Source organism: Centruroides vittatus, unplaced genomic scaffold (assembly GCF_030686945.1).
Source record: "Centruroides vittatus isolate TY-2023 unplaced genomic scaffold, ASM3068694v2 contig_970, whole genome shotgun sequence".
Classification (NCBI taxonomy): Eukaryota; Metazoa; Arthropoda; class Arachnida; order Scorpiones; family Buthidae; genus Centruroides; species Centruroides vittatus.
Window position 1 is genome coordinate 3,213,270 of NW_027122643.1, and position 27,768 is coordinate 3,241,037.

The 27,768-nt window shown below is 23.8% G+C and overlaps 1 protein-coding gene and 1 long non-coding RNA gene across 3 annotated transcripts in view; one reads left to right on the top strand and one right to left on the bottom strand.

The window, feature by feature from the left end:
- Positions 1–1,755: 1,755 nt before the first annotated feature.
- Positions 1,756–7,639, bottom strand: LOC136985479 (uncharacterized). Of its 2 annotated transcripts, none has more exons than XR_010882346.1 (3): positions 7,377–7,639; positions 6,900–7,059; positions 1,756–1,848 (listed from the first exon to the last, which is right to left on the bottom strand). It is a non-coding gene; the product is annotated as an uncharacterized lncRNA (long non-coding RNA). The 2 variants fall into 2 exon arrangements; XR_010882345.1 differs by having other exon boundaries at positions 6,900–7,128.
- Positions 7,640–22,314: 14,675 nt separating this feature from the next.
- Oatp30B (Organic anion transporting polypeptide 30B) overlaps positions 22,315–27,768 on the top strand; it is an 89,189-nt gene continuing 83,735 nt past the window's right edge. The window contains exon 1 of the mRNA XM_067282768.1: positions 22,315–22,429. The gene's annotated coding sequence lies outside the window, so the exon portion shown is untranslated. The remainder of the gene's footprint in view (positions 22,430–27,768) is intronic.

The window sequence follows — 27,768 nt, forward strand, 5'->3', positions numbered from 1 at the left end:
GTTATGGTTCATTTCAACAGCCAAATCATAATAATTGAGCTCTAGAATTTTATTATTTTACCGTTTAAATCAGTAAATTATATTATTCTTGTATTTATATACAATCTAGCTAGGTACAGGCAGTGCAATCATGAGGCTTGAGTCTTAGAGGATCCGGTTGATTGCTAATACCTTGGCAAGGAAAAATAATAATTTTAAAATCTTCGATACAATTTACTTAACGAAAATATAAACTTTATGGAATCTATAAATAATTTTTACCAAGGTCCATGACAGTTTGCGCTTTTACTGTTTACGTATATCGCTTATACAGAGTCTTTTTTACGCTTTTCTTTGGTGCATAATTAATGGGTAAATCTAATATGCGAGAAAATACCTTTTTTATAGAAAAATCAATATTGTGATTTTGACTGAAACAAATATTTTTTTTCCATGTCCTAAACATGATTTGATTAGTTTAGAAAAGACGTTCGTTTTTTAGTTTGTAACATTCTGATCTATCCACTAAATCCCCCAAAAATGGCTTAACGTGGTAACCCGATTTAAGCGTGCATTCTCCTTCTACTTTTACGCGTTTATATATTTTTATTTAATGTAATATATTATATTTTATAAAATATTTGATATAAATTGATACATTTATTTGTCAAACAAGAAGTTATTATAATTAATAAGATAAAAAAAACTGACACATTTCACTATATACTTGTCTAACGTTAAGTTTATGATAATGTCAAAAGATAAAACATTATCATTTGTAAATTTTAACAATTTAATAAGAAAATATTGAATTTTTTAAAGAAAAATTCATTAATAATAATATAATCTAATGATAAAATTTAACAATGCAGTGTTTTTACTGGATCGATAAGAATGGCAAATGTAAATCGTCTAATATATTTTTTTAACAAATTAGATATATAAACAATTTAAAATTAATATCTATTTATTTTATAAATTATTTGATATTAAACAGTATATATTTTTAAAATATTCTACTTGATTTCAATAAACAACGATGCATTTAATGGAGGAAGTCGTTTGATGGCCACACAAGATTTTCCTAAGATATATCAATGATAAATTTATATTTAAGATTTAAAGTAATGCATATATTATCGATCTTCTTGCCTGATTATAATGTAATTATTAAAAAAGATAATACTAAGCATAATCTGTGATGTAATCATACTACATATAAACAGTTACTACTACTTAAATGTATAGAATATATTTTCATAAATTTATAAAACTTTCGAAAGTAAAATGAATAAAATTCTTTAATAAAATTTAATATTTACTTTATAGATAATTTCTAAACCATTCGCTAAACTCAACTCAAATTTGTCAATATGATGTAAACTAATTAATGTCATACAAATTGAGCGTAAACGTTGCTTAATTTGATCAATTTTAAATTAATATTATATGAAATTTTTAAAATAATATTTACTACATTCTTAAATGATAATGTTTTAAATCATTTTGAATAATTTCGTTATATTATGTTTCGTTATTCATAAAATTTATAGAGTTTTATCTTGAATTCTTCTAAACTTAACCATCTATAATGATATATAATTTATTCATTTTAGAAAAATCCAACATAATTCGTGATGGAATCATACTGGATCTGTGCTGAAATTATGCTGGAATAATGTATTTTTCTGAAATTTAAAAATATCAAGCTTATTTTTAAAAATAAATTTATATTTTTATGTAAATATATGTTAAGATAATGTATGTTATTTTTACAGTTGTTATTTAGTGTTTTAGTGTATATTTTAATGGATTTTATTGATTGTTTGTCGTATTGAAGGCCGGAAAACATCGTCCTCGAGACATCACCTATAATTCAAATAAAGAAATAAAATGAAAATTAATTAATTTCACAAGCAATTATTATAAGTAAATTTTAAAAATTAACACAATTCTTGAAATTAAGGTAATTTTAACTATATTTTAAAAAATATTTAATGATTGCGGATGAAATTCAATCACTTAAAACTCAACCTAAATTATCAACGTAATTTGATATGATACAAAGCGACGAAGGAAACATTTTCTCATACTGCATTCAATTTACCGGATTTTAAATTAAAATTCTATTAAAATTTAATAAATAAATTCTCCTGTTATGTTGTTTTGGTGGATTTCCCAGTCATACCATCAAATTATCTCATTCGGTTATCCGTATTAAACCAGCTTTCACAATACATTTTTCTGAACACGTTTGAAATTAAATTTAGTAAATGAGTAGACAACATCACATCATTCCAAGAATAATTACGAAATAATTATTTAATAAGTGATCATTCTTAGAATAAATGAATTTTTAAGAGTTTTATAAAACTTTTGGAAGATAAAGTGGATATAATATTGACATAAAACTATTAATCCTTTTAAAAATAGCTATATATATATTTAATAAAAATTTAGGGAAAAAATCTAATAAAGTGTATAAAAAATGCTTGCAAGAAGATTGATTGGTGTAATTACTTTTGTCTGAAATCTTATCGTTTATGTCAATAAATCGAAATTTCTTTAGAAGGAAGATAATACTTTAATTCTCATTTCTCAATTTCCGGTAGTTTTCAATGAAATGAAAACGTACATCAGAAATGTACTGAATCATCAATCTGGTTTTTATAAAGTAATCTGGTTAGATTTAAATTTTAAAAAATAAAATAGAAAAAAATCTTCGGTTACTGAACAATAGAGAAGAGAAAATTTCAGTCAACTGTGAAATGATGATAAGAAATTATAATGTAAATTTATTTATATCGTTAAATATACAAATAAATATTGACTTTCCAGCTTTAAAAAAGTTCAATTTTGATAAAGAATATCCATCCACATTACTTAATCATTAATGGAAATAAATTCAACATTAATTATACTTTTATTACTCATAAATTTATACTATAATTAACTCGTATTTTTTGATATCGCATGACAGAGTATCACGTTTAGAATTAATTACAAACTTTATACGCTAGAGTAAACATTGTCGGAAAAAATCTAAAGGGTGTTATTGTCAGGTGTCTGTTCTGATAACTATAGAGTTCTTATCACTTACAGACTCTTTTGTGTTTATAAATTGTCAATTTGCGAAAGCAACAAGTATCTAATCAGTTAAGTTCTTCAGGTTTATTCTTCGCAGCTATAAACTACAGCTCTACAGAATTATCGTTGCAAGACAGACAAAACTGTAGGACATACAAGCATTCTATTGTCTTCTCTTCATTCGAGTCCATCTCCTTGAAGTCCCCATTCAATTTACACTACACAAAGACCTGATTATATACACCTGAATGGCTACGAGAGAAGTGACCTATTGTACCAGAGACTAATCTCCACCTAAACTAGTCGATCTAGCCAGGCACCTGAACATTATTCCTATGAAATTAAGAGAAAAGAGTGCTTTTCTCTTTAGAAAAATCGGCTAATGAAAGTTTATTAAGGATTAAAATCATTTCTTTAATTTTTTTTTCATTTTATTATTTCTCTACGATCAACAAAAAATAAAACTTCCTTTCTTCGAGAGTTAGAGTCAAGCTATATATATATTTTTAAATTGATTAATTTAATTGTTAGAAAATTATGAGTTACAGTTAATATTTCGGTTTATCTCTTGATATATTATTACGTAAACATATTGTACGGCTATAACATAAACATGAAAATTTGATTAGAGAATTTAAGACCAATTTTATGAAATGATAAAATAGGAAACAATTAAAATCATCACTTATTTTATAAAAATAACATTAATTCTATCTATCAAATTGGTGGATTAAAAATCAATGATAAGAAATAATATAGAAAAGTAAATATTCTCAGACACTTCTATTAAATTTCAACGTTTACAATTAGCACTAAACTTCAATTGATTAATATAAATAATTATTTTTCGATAATTAAATTTATATTAAATTATTAGAATTTAGGTATTTAAAGATTATGGGTTCAAGTTAACAATTAAATAAAAATCACGTATAAAAGCAAAGTTTCAAGAAGAAAAACATTAGTAACACGAGAAGAATTCCCATACTAAGCACCTATTATCGTGTTTACGGTTATATGGCATTTTAGATAATAACTCTACGTAAATAAAACGGAGAAATTCAAAATAAAATAAGCAGAGAATACGCTCGTTCACGGTATATAACCATTATAAACATAGTAGAGTGTACGTATAACAATAATATTATTAAGTGTACTTCCGAATGATTCTATATTTAACAGTAATCACGTGAAGGGAGCATATTTTACAGTAATAAGTTTACGAGTAATTTATACCCGAAACAAATTAGATTATAAATATTCTCATTTTCGCATTAATTATTCTCTTATAGAAATGATTTAAATAAATAAGAGAAAAGTTTTATAAACGATTAAAACTTGAAACGAACTTAATTTCTTGATTATATTTATTAATTTCGTAATTAAATTTAAAGGAAAATAAGATTATTCGATCATAGGCATTTGATTTTGTAACTAGTGTATGAGCAACCTTGTTAAAGCGGTAGATTAAAAGACAAAATCGAGATATTTGGCACTCGTATCTCTTTGAATAACTATAATGGAATTAAGCAAATGTCCTTTTGGTATATAGAAGCTGGCCAAATTGGATTAGAAGATAATGGGTTTCTGGTACAATTATGAAGAAAGCTTAGAAAATTGATGGTAATACTTTCCACCTACCGCTCACGAGTTTTGAAGTGATTCGACTCGTCTAGTAAATAAGTTATCTGGTATAATTTTAGAAGAGAATATCGACTGAAGATGAAAACTAGTTTAAAATAAAAGTTTCAAAATGAACACTGCAATATTACGTAAACATAACACGTGATTAAACGTCACCTTGATTAATAAAGAAATGCATTCAGACGTTGAAAATTTTACTCAATTATTAATTTCATTAAGCTGATTATTTAAAAATATTCTAAATTATAATATAATAATTAGATTTTTAGAAAATTTTAAAAGTAAGAAGAGATTATCGTAAGAAGATTTTAGAGCTTTAACTAAAAGTGGAAATTTTTTTGTGGAAAAAATGAATAGTTTTACAACTTTAAAAGTGTCAGAAAAAGCAATATGCAATGTTGTCAGAAAAATTATATTATAGCCTTAAGATACGTCTAACTTCATGTTTGACGACATCAAATAGCAATCAATAGGCGTAACATACGAAAGTTTTAACCTATTCTGTCTCCACGCCTGAAGGTAAACTGAAGAGTTATTGTCTAAGTTACGTCCTCTCTGCACTTCACATTAATTATACACTGAAAGGATGAATTTATGTTTATTTGCTTGAAGCCAGAATTGAAGTTGTAAGTCGTTTCACTAGCAAAATTCAAGTTAAAATTTCTTGAATTATCTTCATAAACATTGCTGCATATATAAATCTCGATATTATAAATTTTTACTGTTTATTTTAATAATATAATAACATTTTACTAATGTAATATTAATTTCGGAAGATATCACGGCAAAGTCATTTAAATCTTTACCAGTCTTATTTTTGTTTTATTATATTTCCTTTAAAAAGATTCTCTTCTTTTTTATTTTTTAAATTTCATATAAAAATAATCCATTTATTCAAATACAGTTTATATTTTTTGATATCCTTTTATTAAATATAAAAATTAATAACGTGAAACAAATGATATTTTCTTAGACTTTAACCAAAGATAATATAAATTAATAATGAGATAAAATAAATATTCAAAATAAAATAACCTTACCAGATATAGCCTTATAAATTATATTCTTAAGATAATAAAATATATATATATATTACTTTCTTTAACATACTTTCCATTTAATTTGCTTTATGGACACAAAATTCTTACAAGAGAATGAATATCTATGGCCTTTAATTATTAAACTGAAAATATATTTAGTCGATAGGCTTATAGTAACAATAAATTTTATCTTTAATAAATTGTCATATAAATATAACTTATTAATTATAATTTTGTAAGAAATATTTTCGAAGAATTATCTTAAAAAATAAGTAATCAATTTAAAAAAAAATAACAGAATTCTCTTTAAACGTTTAAAAATATTTTTTCATTATTTTGTAGATACAAATAAAATAATCAGTTTCAATATATAAATGTAAATTATATAAACAAATAAATGAAAATTTCAACGTGAATAGAAAATGTCTGTTGAATAAATAATTATTATACAACTTTTAATATATAAAAATGTTTATTTCGCAAAATAATCGCTATAAAAAGTCAATTTTAATGTATGTCTAATGCATTTATTTTGAAATAAATTGATATAAACATTTTAAAATAAATAAAAACATAAATAAATATTTTATTCAATTAAATTTAAAAAAATAATAACAAGTGTTTCATTTTTTATAAATTAATTTAATAAGATAAAATTACTAATAAATTTTCATTAAAAAATAAATAAAAACTACTCTATATATTTTATAATACGTTTTATGAAAGAAGATTAGGTATAATTTAAAAATATATATATATATATTTAACATTATCTAAAATAAATAATATATATTTATATTTAAAATTATAAAAAATAATAATATTTTAATTACGCCTATTGCTTCTTTTTTTTAAAAAAATAAACTTGTTTATTTTTAAAGTTAAACCATAAAATTTAAATATTTATATAAGCTGCAAGACGGAAGTAAAGTTTAATCTAGTCAACAGCTAATTTACATTTCCATCTTTATCTATATTCTTACGTCATAAAAATGTCAGTTTTTGATTAAAAGTTTAACGTTGATAAAAATAAAGTATATATATAATTTTTATGTGGAAAATTGTTTAATAAAAATAATATATGTATTTTTTATGTGGTAGATGAGAGCGTTTTAATAAGATAATTAAGATAATTCACAAGATGCCAGCCTATAAATCGCGTTAAAACTTCCATTTGATCACTGGTTTGACTGGACAAAGTGCTTCTCTGGCAGAGATGAAATGTTGTATATCAGAAGTCTTCGGGGATTAGGAGGCCATCACTTCTGCAGTTTTGGTCCTGTATACTTCTAAATGTCAGCTGTCTTCGCTGCATATAGAATGATTTATCAACGATGGTTTTACATTGTGTATTTCTAAAATATTCTCTCTTGCCGTACTAAATTTTTATTAAGAAAATAATAAATTTCAAAAAGAGAAATTTATCATTTGTACTTCGATAAATAAATTCATATATTTCTAAACGTAGTAAAGTTTGCAATTTCAGATATATTAATAATAATAATAATATTATTATTATTATATTACATATAATCTAATTACAGATTTTATAACATTTAAATAATTTTTCTACATTAAAAAAAAAATCGATATTGAATAATGTAAAACGAATTTTATCAGACTTACTCGAATTACGAAATTCTTTACAGAACTTTCACTCGAAAATGATAACGAAGTTAATGGTAGATAGCGAGTTGAAGTTGGATTGCAATTACATCTCTTCACATTTTATCACGTTAATTAATATCAAGTTTTTGTTAGGAACGGATCATTTCACACCCTGATTATACAGTTTACAATTGTAAAATGTATTATCAGAAACTAAATTTCTAAAACGGACATAAAAGTATAACAAGCTATTATTCAAGCAAACACATCAATAGCCTAGACTTTAATGATTCCCTATCAAGAGTAGTTTCCTGTTGGTTGAGCTAATTCTTAACTGAGGATGCGTTAATTGATTGGTTAACGTTGATAGAAGTGACAACCGACTGAACACAACTACAATTTCCACTGAATAATTCGTTTTCTTAATATTTTATTCCCTTAAAACTTATAAATATAAAATCTACGAATATCTAAAGTTAACAAAATCTTATTAATTGATTAAGGAAAATGAATCGAATCATCACGTCACACCTTCCTACATTTTCATTCTAAAATATTTCTCCGTTTTTATCTTATAAAATATGAAAATAAGATGAGATAATGGTTGAAGAAATATTGAATAGCTATTATATAAAAATGATGTGATTTGAAACATTAAACGATTTCACAAAGAGACTTGATAAATGATAGCTTTTTTTTCTATATATAGCATACAGTTTACATAATGAAATATTAACGATTCTTATCTCAGTAAAGAATACCTCAGAAATCCAATAAGAGTGTCAAACTCACTTGTGGGCTCTTAGAGTTAAAAAAAAGGCAAAATTTTCTAGATATATATTTGCTTAATGGTGAATATAGATTGATGGATGAAGAACTTCATACAGGAAAAAAACACATATATTTAAAAAAAATCACGTACTTTACTAAATATAAAAACGTAAGGCTCTTTTTTTTATTAATGAAAACTTCTATAAAATGAAATTAAATTTTATAACATATTACCTATCTAGTATTAATTTTTCACTAAATATTCATAATTCGTGACATTTTCAAATTAATATAAATGGGAGAACATGCGATGGATTATTTATTACTGTCTGTATAAACATTTATCTAGCTAGTAATAATATTATTGATCCAAGTGAAAGATAAACTGTGATTTAACTAATTTAATCAAATGACTTGTGTAAATAAATTCATTCTACAATTCGTGTATGTTGAACTGATTGGATTTTATTTTTAAATATCGTTCTATTTAGACAAACATTGCTTTATTATCTCTGATAATTAAGGAGATATATGCTCTTCTAATCATATTTTTATTAGTTTTATATATAATTGTTATTACGGTTTTAATATTTAACATTCACTTACTAACCAAATTACTTTTAGAGTAACCCATCGGAAATGGAAATGAGATGCTCTAATTCATTTCGTTAACTAATATATAAATACTTTAAAAGTAATTAATTTTGGCCGGTGAGTGAGCCGAGGAATGATAATCATTAAAACTGAAACCGTAATAATATAGTTCATCGCTGCATGTATATTAAATGTTAATTTAATGTCTATAACAACTATAAATAGACTAAAGACATGGATAACTTTAATAACTGCGTGGGCTGGCATAAATATCTCTATGCATAACTATTATGAATATACAAATACACGGTTATAATGATCTAATTTTATACGTATGGCGTAACACTAACTTAACAGTATAAAAATCAATCAATTTAATATTGCGAGTATATTTAGTATCTATAATAAGTATAACTCTAATGGTATGTTATTGTAATATAGATCTGCAACAATGGCAATATAGTATAGTAACACTAATAGGAGTAGTTATATTAAAGGTAACTTATAAATCAAACAGCTTGGTTTATGTATGACTCTTATAAATATAGATTCTATATTAATAAATGAATATAAATGATTCCTATATTAGTAACTTTATACTGTAATTATTACGCCTGTAGGCGCTAATATACAGAAATATGAACTTAAATACATTCTTCATAGACTAAATCTATTAAGATTCTACTGAAATTTATGTACAAATTGACAATTTTACTTGAAATAACATAACCGAATTGAGTATTTTGTAGTAATATATATGATTTTATTATATTAAAAACTTCGATAATTATTTTAGATTATTTGTTTTCGATTTAGTTATGTTACTACTAAATACTGCAGAACGTAAACGTAACGTAACTAGTTACGTTATGTTACGTTCTCGAGTATTCAGTAGTAATAACTAGGATAATGTAACGTAACGTAACTAATTACGTTACGTTATCCTAGTTATGACTATTGTTACAAATATAAGATATAAATTTATTACATAATCACAATTTTAAAAACGTATTTTAAATATAAACAAACGAACTACCTTTTAAAAATTCTACACCGACGATTTGCATCATATGTATATATTCAGCGTTATTGACATATAAACTTTATGACTACTTTTAGCAGATCTAAAAATAGGCAAAAACATTTAAATGTATTCTTCAAATGTATGTTATTAAAATATGGATATATATTCGTGTTTATATTCCATCAGTGCAATATACATGCAGTTCGTTGATATGTTTTAAAATTGAATCTGAATATCATATAATGTGACATAGCGTTAAAAAAAAGACATGCACCAAGTGACACAAGCCGGGGGACACAATAGTTGTTGTCATGTGTCAGTACGACTTTGAGTCAGTGTGGAGCCAGACTTACTTTATTTTTATTATTATTATTTTTTTTCCTTTCCAGATGTCTACAAAACTTGACAGTTCTCAAAACTTTACCTCCTCGACGTACTGTATTTCTTTTTCCATCCTGTTATTTTTATTCCCTTTCTTTACATTGAAGTTTTCTATTCTTCTACAATAACTTGTTGGAATCCCTAATAAATGACAACAAACTCTAATTATTATATTGGTTGTCTCGTTTTTTTCATACGAAGAAAAAGAAATGAAAAAATATTCTCTCTTCAATTTTCTCTTTCATCTAAGTAAATAAAAGAAAATAGTCTAAGAGAAAAAGATATTTCAATCAATATCATTCTATTCTAAATTACTTGAGTAATAAAAAAGTAAAGTTACGGTAATTTATTCCGATATTAAATTCTTGATATGTAAGAAAAAGGGAAAAATAATATCCTTTTTATTAATATTGAAACTATTATTCGTTCAATATGTTTAAAAGAACGGTTATGAGTTCAATAATTAAAGTAAGATGAAAAATATTCGTTAAATTCCATTCAAATGACGATATTAACATGAGCTTTGACACCTTACTGCATGCGTTAAATATTATTTTTAATTGTTTAATAAATAAAATATGCAGAATACTCTCCAAAACATAATTATTCCGTCTTAAATATTCAAAAACTAATTTACGAGGAAGAAAAAGCGCAGATATTTATACTTAAATTTTTAATTAAAACATACTCTAGAGCTTTTCTGTAAAAATGTACGTTTTATTAAAAAACTTATACTTTTTATTTAATTTTAATGTAATATATTTATATAAAATTCAATTTTCCATCAATTTTCTTAAAATCAAAATTGAAATTTGATCGAATCAAACATGAAAAAAAGAATAATTTTTATATTAAATATCTCTGGCGCCATCTGTTGAAGCGAAAATGTAATAATTTTGAATATATTGGAAAATTAAATAAATGCTTAAATTAGTTTATAATAGAAATATTTAATCTTATTATATCTTATTAAATAAATTTAAATTGAATTTATTTAAAAATTTTTCAAAATATTTTTTAAAGTATAAATTATGGTTTACACTAATAATCAGATAGTGTGGGGAGAATTTTTATTTAATGTGATTATTCTTTTTGATATATTAATGAATCATGGAAAGATTAGAAAGTATATTTTTGCTAAAACATTCTGTCAGGTTTATTTTATAATAAAGAAAAGAAAAAAATTGGATTAAAAGATAAATTTAATTCTTTTAAAGCTCTGATAAAAATAACAAAAATAAAATAAAATAAAATAAAACTTTTAAATTAATTAATTAATTAAAAAATTAGTTATAAATTTTTATTCTAGTTTATTTAAATTTATCGTTAATTGTAATTAAATTAATAAACTTTTGTTTAAATTAATTATTAAATTAAGAAAGAATTCTTTCTTAATTTTTATATTTAATCTGTAATTGAAGAGAAACAGTTTTAATTAATTCAATTTTCTCCTTTATATTTTTAGAATATTTTATTTTATTTTTACTGAATTATTTCAATTATTAGCATAAAAATTCGTTTTTATGGTCATGCAAGAGTTAAATTTATTTAAGTAAAAATATTCAGCATTCATGCAACATTTACTAAACCAATTATTGTATATGCATTAACAGAGATTTGTAAACTGCAGGATATTAACCCCAGTGAGAGAACCCCAGAATTCAAAATCACTATTGTAACCGCGCCATCTATATTCCAAAAAGTGAACTAAATTATTGATCTTAGAATATAGACACAAAAGCCATTTTATAATTAAATAATTTAATAATAATAAAAAAAAAGAAACATCATTAAAAATTCATATTTAATATTAATGATTTTAGAATTTTATAATTACAAAAAAAATTAAATCTTGTATGTAATTATTATTACATTAGGGAAATTAAATTCTTTTTTAATTAGTTATTTTTATAAATTTTAAAGCAAGTATATTTATTTATCTGCATATATTTTATATGAAAATATAAAAATTATTCAAGTTTATAAGAAGCGATATTGAAGAATTTTATCATGTTTTTTTGTGCTATTTTTATACACAAAGTTTTGATAAAACTAAATGGATACCTCCTCCTGGCCACCTCTTTGTGGGATGATGCATACGTGATTTTTTTTCCTTTGTTTACACAGCAGTGAATAGAAAAATCTTGTCGTTCTCAGTCGAAGAAGAGCCTTTGTAGTTTCATTTCGGCTCTTCCCTGCAAAGATGTAGATAAACAAGAATATTGTAAAGTTATCCTGATATAAATTTTAGTCAGAAAAGCAACTAGATATCAATACCTTTATTTAAAAAAATTATCATCATCACTATCAAATAATTCCGTAAAAAAACTTTATTATTATTAATTAAGAATAAAAATATTCAAGATTTATATATTACACAATAGAGACGTTTTATGTATAGATAAAATAGCTTAACAACAGTTAATTGAAATGTTACACGTTATAGTTACAACATGTTTTTATGTTTCTGTTTTATTCTGAGATTAACTTCATCCAGAAAGATAATCGTAACTATTTATCTTTGCAATTGTTTGGCTTCCATCCTATGGGGATGACAATTACAGTAGCGTGTAGATCTATAGAAATTCCACTTACGCAACCAAAAATCAATTGCTAACTTCGTTATCATTCTTAACACAAGTTACTGAGTCATTCTAAGCATATGAGGCTCGTAAAATCATCTAAAAATACGTAAACAGACTAAAAATTACGTTGCGTTTCTTTACTCCCGTTTCTAAGTTAACGTAGCAAAATTATTTAATATATATTAAATCACTAGAAAATATTACCTTTATACACTTACGGACTTTTTATCATTTTGGGTGGAGTTTAAGGTTTTAATCATTGGGCGCAGTTTTCACGTCCGGAACTACACCATTACTACTTTAAGGTCGCTCTTAATTTAAGGCGATAATTTTATAATAAATTAAAATAAAGCGAAATAAATTTGGGTTAATGACCCTAAAGATTTACTTAGATTTATCAGAAAGAATTAAAAATTTATAAAGAAACGAAGCAATATTTTTTTCTTTTTTTAATCTATCGGATTATCTTAAGCTCTAAAAGTAATTCCCCTTGTGTTAGCAAATTAATATACCGTAATTATTATTATGTTTAAAATATTTATGAAAAATTACACCTTTATCGTAAAATCGAATAATACAGTAAATCCGTTAATTTTTTCTATAGTTTATGGGTGTAGTTATCGTCTGCAACATTGCGTGTAAGCTAGACATTAATATAACTATAATTCAAAGACAGCGTGAAGGTTACAAAGGTTATTTTACCGTTAAAATATTTTACCATTATAGTAAAGTACGTCTACCTAATCCCTTCTTATATTGAACTAAATAAGTATATTTTTTAAATTAATATTCATTTATATTTTCAATTTATTTCATATTTTAATAGCCTATAAAATTAATTAAAACGTTATAAAATTACTCTAAAATATATGGTAAATTATATATAATATCTCAATTAACATCCTTATCATGCTATATTAATATAAAACTAATTACATTAATTTAATAAATTAATAACATAAAATTGCTGCCGAATATCTTATAATTTTCGTGATAGTGTGTAAAATAATTAAAACGCCCTTTAAATAAATCGATTTGTTTTAATGCAATTAATTTGGTGAATATAACAAGACCATACATATATACACACACATATACATTTATATGAGTATATAATTACTTTTAAAAACAATTCTTAATTATACGTTTAAAAAAACGAAATTTAATCCAAACATTCTAAAAAATATATTTGATTTCACAAACAATAATTGGATTCTACAAATGGATAGCAAAAAATAGTAAACAGATTACAGTCGCTAGATAAAGTAGTAACAACGAAATATCTCCCGAGGGATTTATCTCTACTTTCCCCCTTTTTTCCTTCCTTCCTGTAACTCCTGTGAATATATTGAATCAAAACTAAAATACATTCTCGAACTTGCCTCCTATAATTATGCACAAATATTGATACAGATGGAAAATTTGTTTTCAATTTTATTTATTTATTTTTTAATAGTAGTAAGCTCTTATACAAAATACAAAGTTTTTATTCGAAATTTATCGTGTAATAAATATTTTCATTAATGTTAAAAGAAGCAATATAATAAAATTAGACGTAAAACTTTGTTTAACATTAATTCTTCTTTTAAATAACAAATAATTATGGCTATACATTTATAATATAAATGTAATAGAAATATATCTATAATAAAATTAACTTAAGTAGTAATATTTAAAAATATAACAATTATATTAATAAATTGTGTAGTTTGATTTTTGGACGTTGCATGTACTGAATAATAATTATTAATGTTATTTTTAATTCTAAATATTGAAATTATATTCAGATTCTTACTCTATAATGTTGTTTTAATTATATTTTTATAAAGTAGATTACAGATATAAAACATATATAACTTGCCTTATATAATGTATACATTTATTCTTTCCTGTAGAGTATAGGACTTATTGTATAATTTATAACTTCAGAATAATTAAAATACTATTTAAAATTTACTTATTGGGCTCGAGAATGGAGTTAGATAATGTTCGGCAGGACTATATTGTTAACAGGAAAAGTACAATGTACAGGGACAAGACTGTTTGAGGTGGAGAGCATATATTTTAAATTAAATAAATTGAAAACAAATAAAAATATGATTAAAAATTGCAGCTCGTTATTGTGACGATAATTCCTCGTTTTATTTTAAAATAGTCTACAAAGCTTACAAATATATAATTTCTAATCTAAAGGCCGTACAGTTGTTATTTCTTCTATTACTTGTACACAAATAGGAGAAGTTCTTCAGAGTTCGCTTTAAAAACCATTTTAAACAAATTAATACAGTTTTTATTTTAAATTTATTAAATTATAACGATATTTATAACACATTTCACAGATTTTTTGTAACTTTATAACATGATATATCTTTTAAACTAGATAAAATACTTGTAAGTAATTTTTAATCGTATCAACACCTTCCTAAAGTTACACGAAAAAAATCAAAATTATTGAAAACTTTCTATCAAGTTGAGAATATCGGTACATAGTGGAAATATTCTTTGTGGTTACTGAAAGAAGAATTGATAAAAATAAAAAGAAATGAGAGAAAGAAAAAAGTCTGGCTCACATTCAGAACGAAAGATAATTGTAATTTTCGAAACCGAAATTTTGGCACACATACAATCGAATTATAAACAGGAATTTTATAAATTGTGAGTTTTATAGATACTTTAACCGAATGGAAATTTTTAAGAAAATTGAAAATATTGTTAAAAATCTTTTTCTTTTAACTTTCGATAATGAATTTTCTTTTCCCTTTTTCTAAAAGAAAATCATAAAATTATTCAGTTGTAAATTCCGTTTTGAATCGATTCGCTCTTCAGTTTTGATATTATAATTTTTTTTCTTTGTTTTTAAATTATTCTTTAACTTAAATTAAAATTATATTTAAAATAAAATAAACCTAGCAATATTCACTGTAATAAATCTTTAACTATTTTTTAATACTCATAAAACAAAAGAATCTATAAATAAAAATATTAAAATTCACTTAAAATTTTATATTAATATTAAACACTTTAATCGAAGCTAATATCAAATTATATTTAAAAATTTATTTTAAAAAAAATCAATAAAAGTCTAAAAATAATAAGAATTTTTTTTTCAACACCTGTCATTTATTATAATTCAAATATTATAAAAATATAAAAATTTTTTAAATAAATTTTGTGTCTACGTCGCTGCATATTTCATTAAAAATTACGTATGATAAGACGGTAAAATAGCATATTAGTTCTTCGTGAACCGGAAAAACACGATTGATTCCTTTTAATATTTATAGAAGCAGTTAGTCGGTCAAGGGGACGAGAACATGTGAATATCAATTTTTTAGTCTATTTCAATCAAACGGGAAAAAAACAAAAAGATTTCCTCTGTAGGCACATATATATTACATATTTTTTTAATGATAAAAATTCTTCTGCAAGCAAGAAACTAAAAAAAAAAAAAAAAAAATGGGAGAAAAGATAACTTAGAAAACTTTCTAAACCAGTTAAATTGTTACCTAAGCGAATTAAATGTTTAAAATTTAAATATTTATCATACAATTTTAACTACAATAATAAAACGTGTCGTTTATAAATCTGACTTTTACAACTTAGTTATTAAAATAATTTATATTTTAAGTTCGAAGTATAAATATAATAAAATATATAGCTATAATTATAAAACTGTTGTTACTATTCCACAGTTTAGAAAATTCATAAATGTAACTGTTATAAAAACTTACAATAAGACAGTCTGTATTTATGTTTTGTAAGTAATATTTATAACAGTTGATTTAATTTCCTCTTGTTATTCATTAACTAAAACTAATTAACTTAATCTTGTTTAAAAACTGAAATAAAAATTATTTTAGAAAAATCACCTTTATGTATTTTATTATCTACGTGTGTTATATGCCTTGTTGTGCCTTATATGTATTATTATTTACAGAATTGTTCTTATTATGTCGTTGTTTTATGACAGAAAATAATTATAATAAAGTAAAAATGCTTCTGTTTTTGTCAAAATCTATTATTTTTAATATAACACTTTCTACCTGGAGCTTTTTTAAGTTTGCTTATAAGATAACCTGCCACTGCCTCTACAGTTATACAAGACAATTTTACATAATTTTTTCTGTTAATTTTATTAATTTATCAAAATAAAGAAATATGTTTTAATAATATTATATAGAAATTTATACTTTTATAGCCTATATTATTTTTAAATGTACAGTGCATTGACAGGAAAATAAAAATATGATTCTTACACAAAAATTTAGAATTCATTTAAGAGCAAAATGGAAAATAGTTAATCCTGTAAAGCATATTTTTTGAATTTATCAAAGAAAAAAGCTATATTTTTTTTTCTAAGTAAAGATTTGTTACGAAGACAAACTAGTTTCATTAAACTGTAAATATAATAAATATAACATCTTCAATTTTCGCTGTGTTATGAAACTTAACGCTTCAAAAATATATAAGAAAACAAACATCTCAATTTTCTTAAAAGGAAAATCATAATAACAATATTTAATAAAAAAGTTATTCACCTATGAATATTTAAGTGTAGAATCTATGGAAAATATTCTTATTTATATATCATTTATTTAGTTTTATCGAAAGGCAATACTCGAGTTTAGTGTAATATTTATCAAGAGGAAAGTATCAGACTAATGACTTCTTTTTTAATATTATAAAACTACAGGTAAGTTATACAACTATATGAGGCAGTAACACATTATAAGGATTTTTCTTGGAAGGCTATTTAAATCTATAAATCATCCGGATAGCATATTGAAGGAACACAAAATTTGCCTCAGGAGAGAATGAGTTCTATTTGGCTTACGATTACTACAGAAAAAAATGATCATTTATATGGGCAGACGAAATATAAATAAAATAAAAACAATTTTATCTTTCCTTTTGCGTTGTATACAGAAGGAAGAAAATTTGTATCAAGTTTTATTTTATTTATTCTTTCTCTTGAAAATTCCGTAAGGCGAATACGAATTCGATTTGGAAGTATCATTTCTATTAAACTAACGTAAGCATTGAGATAATCACAAATGTTATAAAGATTAAAATTAATTTAAAAAATCGTTAATTTGAAGAACAAGTTTTGAAAAACCTTACATAATTTTTATAAGAAAAATAAATTGAAGTCTAATTTAGTCTTTATAGAAATCCTTAAAGTTTAACTTGTGAGTTTGAAAGATGTTTATACTTTCTTACTAAGACGTTATATATAAATCTTAATGAACTGTATTCATGCCTTTAAAACACACCTGACTATTAACTCGATATATAAACATCTCTGTAAATAAATGCAATTCATACTACATCCCACTTCATTTTTTCTTAATTACTCAACTCTAAATGAAACTCAATTTAATCATTCGCTTTTCAGTAACAGTCGAAGGAGTGTTTATTTTACTTTATTTTTTTCGTTTTTAGACTTTTATCTTTTAAGATTCGGTAAACTTTACAGGCAAATAAATTCGCATACAAATTTATGAAGGGTGCGATATCGTGATCATCTTACAATATATTTGAGACGAAATGTCGAAGGATGATGTAAATGAAGAGGGAAAAAATGCACATACTATAAATATATACTAGTCGTTTCGGCTTGCTTAGTCATGCACTTAAGATAATTTAAAATGTCCTAGAATGATGGATTGAGCAATAATAAAAGAAATATTCAGTCTTCCGATTTTATTTGCTTGAATATCACACCTGAAATTTACTATTTAAAAACAGAGGAAATACATGTAACAAGAATTTTCTATATTATTTGATTTTTTGAGCCTTATTTTGCAATTATCAAAGTAATATATTTTAAATATTTATTATACTCTACTACAAAAAAGTTTAATACATTTTTAGCTTCGTCATCAATCTAACTATTTAGTAATGTAAACCATTAGAAAATTATCTAATTATCAAGTAGTTATGAAAGATTATTTAATATTAAATTTGATGATTTACAAAATTTAATGCAACTATATTTATATTTTCGTTGAATAAGCTTACTATTAGAAAAATTATTTAAGAAATTACATAATTTTATTATCAGGAACTTTTTTTAGTGAAAGCTGCATAGGAAATTTGGAAAAGTAATAATTAACTTTCTGTAATTCGTTTGATATGTATACAGTTGCGTGTGAGAATGTAAAACATATTTATGTAATCAATAATTTATTGTAAAGATTAAGCATCTTAACGAAATCTTTTGACTCGTGTTAGATAAATAAATGTGAAGTCATAACGCCGAAATTGGGACATGATATACTAAATACGATGCACACATTATAAAAACAACTTTAAAATAATCTCATCGAAAGAAATGTCAAAAAGCCAGTTTAATAACTTAATCGTCAGAAACTTGACCTGAAATGATAATTGGATAATTAAATTTAAGTCTCGTTTAAAGCGCTGAAATTTTATTGTATCATGTGTGAAGTGCAGTTTATTTTTAGTGTACAAGTGTATATATGTATACATAAGCATTAAAAATCTACATAAAATATCTCAAAATAAGTAATTTATCTTATTATTTTATTTATTTATTTTTTTGTTTCCTATTTTGCGTACATTGACAATGAAAAGAATAAATTTTCCTTGTCATGAAACATTTGCGAAGGTCTATGTAACAGTTAAGAACCTTGAGCGTCGTGACCTTGTTAGACGAAATCATTTTCGTATGTTGGTTCCTCCCCGTTACATTATCATTTTTACAACTGCTAGGACCTTGGCATTATATACATTTAAGTCGAGACAGTACGAGGAAACTTAGTAGACGTAAGTGTATATTTGTTAATTATATTAATAACAAAGCTAAGCATTCGTTAACGATTCGCTGCATAAATTAGTAACAAAATCGATAGGTTAATTTGTTTGATTTTAAATATGACCCACCGTAATATTGAAGTAAATTTGTTTTTACTTCAATATTATGCTGATGTAGTTTAATGTCAAGCCGTAAAGTGCATTTAGTATATCATTCGGACGTTTATGGCTCACGATTACATTGAACTACGCATATTGACAGATCATGTCTGAAGGTTATTGTGTGGTATAATTACGAGGACGCAGTGTTACAAAGGTCTATATATGGTGCATATAAGGAGACGCAATAACTTAGGGAGAGGCAGTAATTATGCTATTTACGTACTGTTATTATAAATTACACTTTATTAGGAAGCTTAAGCCATTCACCTATAAGATATCTCATTGTAAAATAAATTAGTGCTGCATTATCGTGTGGAAGATGTAAAAATTTATGCGCGGTTGCAAGCTGTGTAGCAATTATAAATGATTCATTTCACATTATTCATTTAAATCATAATGCAGAATAAATGAGTATTTTATAGAAACATCGATATAAATTCGGAGAATTTATAATTTTTAGCCACGCTTTTTTTGGTTTTTTCTTAAACTAATCTTTTTTTAAAAAATTAGAATTGAAATACACAGCCGAATCTTTTATAAAAATTATAGAAAGAAATATATATAGAATTTTAAAGAGCAATGGCCGTTGCACTTAAATTATTTCAGCTGTTTTTATGGATTAGAAGATATTCAAACATGACAGGTAATGACATTGAACTCCAGCTGACTTTGTAATGACTATAAAGGGAAATAAAATGCAACTTTATATTAATTAAAACAAAAAATATATTAATTTTTATGATTTTAAGAATTGTTTTTTTTTTTTTTTAAATTAAGATTACTTTGATGGAAGTTCCCTTCAGCTGTTTTAATTTAGGTTAGATCTAACAAGGCACAACCTTCAAGTATATCCTGTTTAGGATAAATGGAAATCCCACTTTTGTCCTCTTATTACTGAAAGAAATGATAAAATTCTCCATTTGATGTTTATGTTCTAGATGCATCGGTCGTCAACCTGTTTAGGGAATGAACTACTTATAGTTTATGAAGAGTTTACCGATCTACTTACAACTTAAGTAACATCGTTATTGTAGCATTACTACTAAACTAGCGTAAGTCACCTGTTATTGCGAAATGATCGTTGAACTTTATGAATTTCCTGTAAATATTCTCCATTTGAAGTTATAAATGGTAACTTCTCCCGCCTAGCTATTGACAAATTGTTCCTTCTTACGGATTTATAAGAATTGTGACTACATGATTTGAATTCTTTATCAATTAGAGATTTATAAATGAAACAAATGTTCTGTTTAAATTTATATAAAAAAAAAAAAAAAAAAACATAATTGCAAATACAATTTTACTAAGAATGAGTTTAAATTCAAAGAAGACTCAGGTAAGAGTCTCAGAGTTTTTATATTTAAGTACTATTTTTCGCCTATCTTTCCCCTTTTTCCGACCCTAGATCCTCTAACTCTCACACATTAAAGAACTATAGGAATTTAAATTATGTTAATGGTTCAGGGTCCACATACTCTATAGATTGAAGAGAGAAACGATAAAGAATTTTATAAACTAATTAAAATAATGAAATGTTTATAGAAAATATTACTGATAAGCATTTGAAATTCCATAGTTTGACCACGAGTTATTATAAATATTATTGTATATACTCTTATTACGACAGACATACTTGAAAACCAGCGTATTTTGTGTGTCACAATATTTTTATAAATAGAAATCCCGCCTTATATTACGCGTTAAATCGTCGTAAAGAGGGGAAAGCAAGTTAATCAATACTTAATACTGCACTGGAATATATGAAACATTTAGAGCAAGTTTTTCAACTGGTTTACACGCTGACAAACCAGTTAGAATACTGAATCATCATTCACTGTAACTGTCTATGTAAACGACCTTTAAAATTCCCTTTTCTGACTAAGCGATTTCATTTTATGGTTTCGAATTGAATGAAATTTGCTCCTTAATTTCTCAACCAGTTCATAAGTAAGTAATATTGATTTCAACACTTTTTTAAACTTAAAGAGGTCTTCATACCTATTTAGCCTTCTAATTAATTTATTGTCTAAAGAAAATTAAAAATCTTTTATGCAAAGACGATCATTTGGGGCAATAAGATTTAAATTTCTTTAGACATGATTTTATTTAAAAAGAAAGGGAAAAAAAACAAATGGTTAATGAACCGCATCTCCAGTGTATTGTAGCATGCGAGCGGTTTTGAATTTGGATAATATTATTTTATATTTTATAAAGATATAAAATTTAAACCCGATTTACTAGATGAAAATCAAGTAAATTCTTCGTATTAAAACAGAAAAGTCGATAATGAAATTTTAACGTTAATCGAAGCTTGTTTATCAGTCAGAATTTGCAACAAATAGGAAAGAATTAAATATTTCGGTATATAAAGTTATTTATAATTTAATTTAATTTTTAAACAACGATTATATATAAATCGTTAAACAGAAAAAAAAGAAAAAAAAATGTCTCCTCTTCCATTGAAAAATCTTATATCCTTAAAAATCGAAATTTTCAAATAAAAGTTTTTAAAATATATTTAAGATTTAAAATAATATTTTTATTAAAAAAGTTTAAAATAAAAATAAAAAATTATCGATACATAAAAATACGATAAATCATTACATATAGCGACAAAGAATAGGTAAAGTACTGTATATGCAGCAGTTGTGTTATCTTTGTCCGCCAGGTTGCGTTGCACACCGATTTGTTTTCGTCGACTCCAGCTGACATTAAAGAAGAAAGAAGAGAGGTTGAGCGAAAAGAAAAGATATTCCATAATGAATAAGCATAAGTAGGTATGTATCACGATATTTTTACTTCCATCTTTAAAGTTTTCAAACTGACGTATTTTGACACCATCGTATTCTTTATAACGCGTCAACTTCAAATAGGTTTAGTATAAAACATTAATTGTTTAAGAACACTATCCATTTTTAGAAATTGTTGTCAAGATGTTTACATTACTATTCAGTTATTTTCACTGATGACATATTTGTATACATTGTGTTATGTTATTGGAAGGTAAAGTAGATAATGTAAAGTCTAAACAGATGGAAGAAATTTCATTTTAAAAAGAAGAAAATAAATAAATAAGGAAATGTATAAAGTCATTTAATTCAAAACGTGTCAATTTTTCTTGTTTTATAATCTGGTTTGTCTTGTTAACTCTTCCTTAAAAGGAAGAGTTAACAAGATGATGATTTGATATGCCAAATTTTTGCTTACTTCTTATATATCTACAATTGATTTCCTTCATTTTTTCTTTCAATTTAAAAATATATATGTTTTGATAAATATAATAATGAATTTAATACCATGATATTAACTTTTTTTTTTTGGTAAAAGTAGCTTGCTCTTTTTATATGGAACCTATTGTGTATACGTATGTATAATTAAAATTTAAAAGTTTTTGTTGGTTATTAAAAATTCATCCTTGAATAAACTATTGATTTTACTGTGTAGCAAATCTTTGTTGCTATTGACTGTTAGCACTTTTAATAGAAAATAGGATTAATGATTTAATGTTATTTTGAAATGTGTAAGTATAGGATATAAAATTTCTGTTATTTCTTTTCCTTTTCTTAAATTATTCTTCAATGTAATTAAATAAAATATTTTCTTATAAAATTTATCATTTTTATCAGGTGTCTGTCTGAGTTAAAATTAAAGAATAATGTTAATGCAATTATAAAAAGAAAATCATATTGTCATAACTTGCTAGAAATGTATTGTAGGTATGTGAATTTGTTATGGAACATTATTTTATCTACTCTATTTATTATAGAGATTATGTGGCCCAATTTTGCTTTAGTAAATATAGTTTCTGTTATTTAAAATAGAATTAAATCAGATAAGACTATAGTTTAAAAATTGTGTTTTGACATTTTTATTTTTTATTGAAAATTTTTATAAAATTTTGAATAAAATTAACTGGATTATTATTATTTTTTTTATTGGATAAGAATAAAATATTTAAATAAAAAGTATTAAACTTATATTTTATTAATTTAAGATTATTGTGCAATTATATTAGCAATTAAAATTTAGGTTTTCATTATTATAATGAATCATTAATAGGTAAAAACACTACATTTATTTTTATTGCATCAATTAAGTCAAATGATGTTTTAGTATTGTAATTATTGCAATTATTCTTTTTAAAACATAATATACAAATATTAAATCATATACATTATTAAGATTAAACATTTATACACTATTTCTGGTATTTTCAGAATTATATTTGATTATAAAAATGACCAAAAAAATTATAAATTATTAGAACTCTATTAACCTTATTGATATTAGATTAATGTATAAAAAGAAGTAAAAAAATATATTACTGTTGGCTATACAGCAACCTTTCTGAATTTATGTATAAACTTTTGTTCCATTTCATGGCTACTGTCTCTAAACCAGTTAATTTTACTCTTGTTCTTATTTTTAAACCTGTTATAATTTTCCTTCTTTTCAATTAGTTTCTCTTATTCATTATACTTTCCATGAAAGTTTTTTTTTATTTGTTTTAATGACTTGTGATGTAGAATAAAATTTCTTCTACTTGAATTTTATTTTGAAATAAATTAATAATTTATCTTATATATGCAATATTAATTAAAATAAAGAAATTAGAATCATACGTAAAACATTTATTTAAACTGTGTATTTGACTTAGTGATCAATTTCTGATAATTTTTTTTGTACTGAATTATTTGATTAATATAGGCTGACCATATGTTCTGCTTTTTGTGCTCTGTACTAGCTGTCTCATCATTTTTAGTAAAATTTTCATTTTTGTCTCATTTTTTGAAAATGAAGAAACTTAGTCCTCTAGTTTAGTTTATACATTAAACATATTTGTATATTTTATTTTGAACTGGTGATTTGTTAGATAATGTTTACTCTTCATTGATAAATTTGGTTATAAATTTTGATGGCTACTACTGAGGAAAATATGGCATGAAATATAGCTTTCAGAATAGTTTCAATAAAATAGTTTCAGGTATTATATGAACAGAAACAATTGAAATTAGACACTTCAGTTAATGAATGCTAATAAACATAATATTAACTAAACATTTGAAGAAATTGAATGAAGAAAAAATCAAAGTAGCTGGATCCAAATATTTAATGAAATACAACAGAAAAAAAAACTTGTTTCAAGATTTTGATAATTTGATAAAAATTAGTCCTTTCATATTCAGGAACTACAAGCTTCTTTAGAAAGGATATTTTCATTAATTCTTTGTGGTCAAAAGAAAGTTGAAATTAAATATGGAAGACACGAAAACATTGTACATTTTTACTTTATAATTAGCAATTTGATAAGTTCTAGTCACTTCCAATTTTATTATAAAACTTAAAACAACAAAATAATTTCATCTGAAAAATGTTTAGTTTAACTCTAGGAAACTTTTTATTTATCAAACCTAACTATTAAATTTGATATCATATGGTAATAATAATATCTTTCAATATTAATTTTTGAAAATAAAATTTTTAGAGACATTTACATACTTTTTTTTTTTTTAACCACCAAATCTATATCAGTAATAATGTACTAACTAACTAGATTATAAACCTTGAATTAATTAAAACATAGGTCATATCCACTTACCATTTTTAAATTATATTTTGAAGTAAAAAAACTTCCAGTATTTTAAAATTTGATAAAGGATGAAAAACTGGCACATGTATCTTGATTCTTGTCTAATTTATGTTCAACCTTCTCTGTCTTCTCTGCAGACAGCATATGTTTGAGGTGGTAAAAAATATTTAGTTACTATTTGGTATAAAAATACAGTATGCATCAAAGTTGTGTAAATCAGAGTTTTGGAGTTTACTCCCCTTTTGGGAAAAATTAAAAAATTAAATCCAGCTACTTTGATTTTTTCTTCATTCAATTTCTTCAAATGTTTGCTAATAAACATAATATTAACCATTCATTAACTGAAGTGTCAAATTTCAATTGTTTCTGTTCATATAATACCTGAAACTATTTTATTGAAACTATTATGAAAGCTATATTTCATGCCATATTTTCCTCAGCAGTATCCATCAAAATTTATAACCAAATTTATCAATGAAGAGTAAACGTTATCTAACAAATCACCAGTCTAATAATCCCCATCTATATTTCTTAATGACATTTGAATACAAGAGGACCTATATTTATCAGCTGTCTCTGTCCCATTTTAGTATTAAGAAATGATTAGACTAGATTAATATTTATAAATATAAATAATCTAATTATATAAAATTAGCAGACTTTAAATAAAAAAAAAATATAGTTTGTATAGTAATATAATCCAATAGTTGTTTTGGCTTATTACTAATATATTGGGTTGCAAAAAAAATATTAGTTTTAAGAATTGAATTATTATATATGTTAGAGTTAACAAATTTAGATATTTCTTTTTTAATTACTGCTTTTCTAAAATGAGTGATATGAAAATTATATTGTCATTTGACTTATCATATTCCTCATGAAAGAATAATCAATTTAAATACATTTTTATTTAATAGAATTATTCTCTTATTTTTTGTTTTCATCGATTGATAAAAATGTCATTGTTTTAAGATAGAAAATATATATTAGTTTTAAAATATCTTAACTTCTTTTCATGATTGATTGATTGATAGAATAAAATATAAATTTTTTTCCTTTCTTTTAAATCTTTAAAATTTAAAATTTTTTTGATAATTTGTAAGATAAGTAATAACTGTTTAATAACTAATTCATACAACAATAATATCTTTTTTATGTTTTCTCTGATTTATTAATTTGTAAACAAAATGTCATATTCACAACATTATCACAAGGAAATACTGAAACTTGAAAATAATTTTACAATTGAAGCATAATTTATATAAATACTTTTATTTGTAACATGTAAATTTTTTTATAAACAGTTACCAATGTTACAAACAACTTTGATAATTTGTAAATAGATATTACAAATAAACAAATATATTGTACAATTAGAGTATAAAGATATTTGCAATTTTGATAATATGAACTAAATTCTAAGATATAAAATTGATTGAATTGTGAAATATGTTTACTTTGTGTATATATGAATACACATTCAATAGTTTTCTGTAGCTATTAGGCTACTGTAATCAGTTATTAATTTCTTATTATTATTGTTAAAACATAAAATATTAATAAATACATGAATATATTGTACATAATTCATAATATACAATAATTTGAAAACATTATTATCTCAGAATTTAGTAAAATTGAAAGTTTATATTTAGATTTATTTACTTGAAAAAGTCTTGAAAATAATTCAAATTAGCTAAACTTTATTACATTATATAAATACAGAATTTTAAAAAATTTTAAGCTGAATTAAATATTTTTACAAAAAATTATTTACTATTAAAAACAATCTGTACAAACTACTAAGTTTTTGTATAATTTGTATAAAATTTTTTCATTAACTCCTAAATCAAATTGCATTTTAGTATGTTACAGTAGTATTTTTTAATATGTAGATTTATACAATCATGCACTTGACAGATATATTTATATAAATTTTATATAAATCAATATATATAAATCTTTTTATAAGTATTATGGATTTCATTTACTTATCAGAATTAGAAATAAGTGAATGCATTGATAGATTTTTGAGTTTTTGATGTTAGATTATAAACCTTGAATTAATTAAAACATAGGTCATATCCACTTACCAGATTTAAATTATATTTTGAAATAAAAAAACTTCCAGTATTTTAAAATTTGATAAAGGATGAAAAACTGGCACATGTATCTTGATTCTTGTCTAATTTATGTTCAGCCTTCTCTGTCTTCTCTGCAGACAGCATATGTTTGAGGTGGTACTGTAACTCCATCAGTGAGCCCACAAATATTAATATTCAAGAAATTTCAAGGTTATTGAGCATCACTGAATAAGGCTGAATACAAAACTGTACTTGATGATGAGTTCACTGCCAGTGTTACTGCCAAAATTGAAACAATTACAGTGATTGAGACAAATTGAATGATTGAGACAAAATTGAGACAATTACAATGAAACAATTGAAATTGAAACAATTACTTTTGCTATGGACCAACTAAATCATCAGAAACTCCACAATGGCTACAGAGAGTGCCTGGAGATCT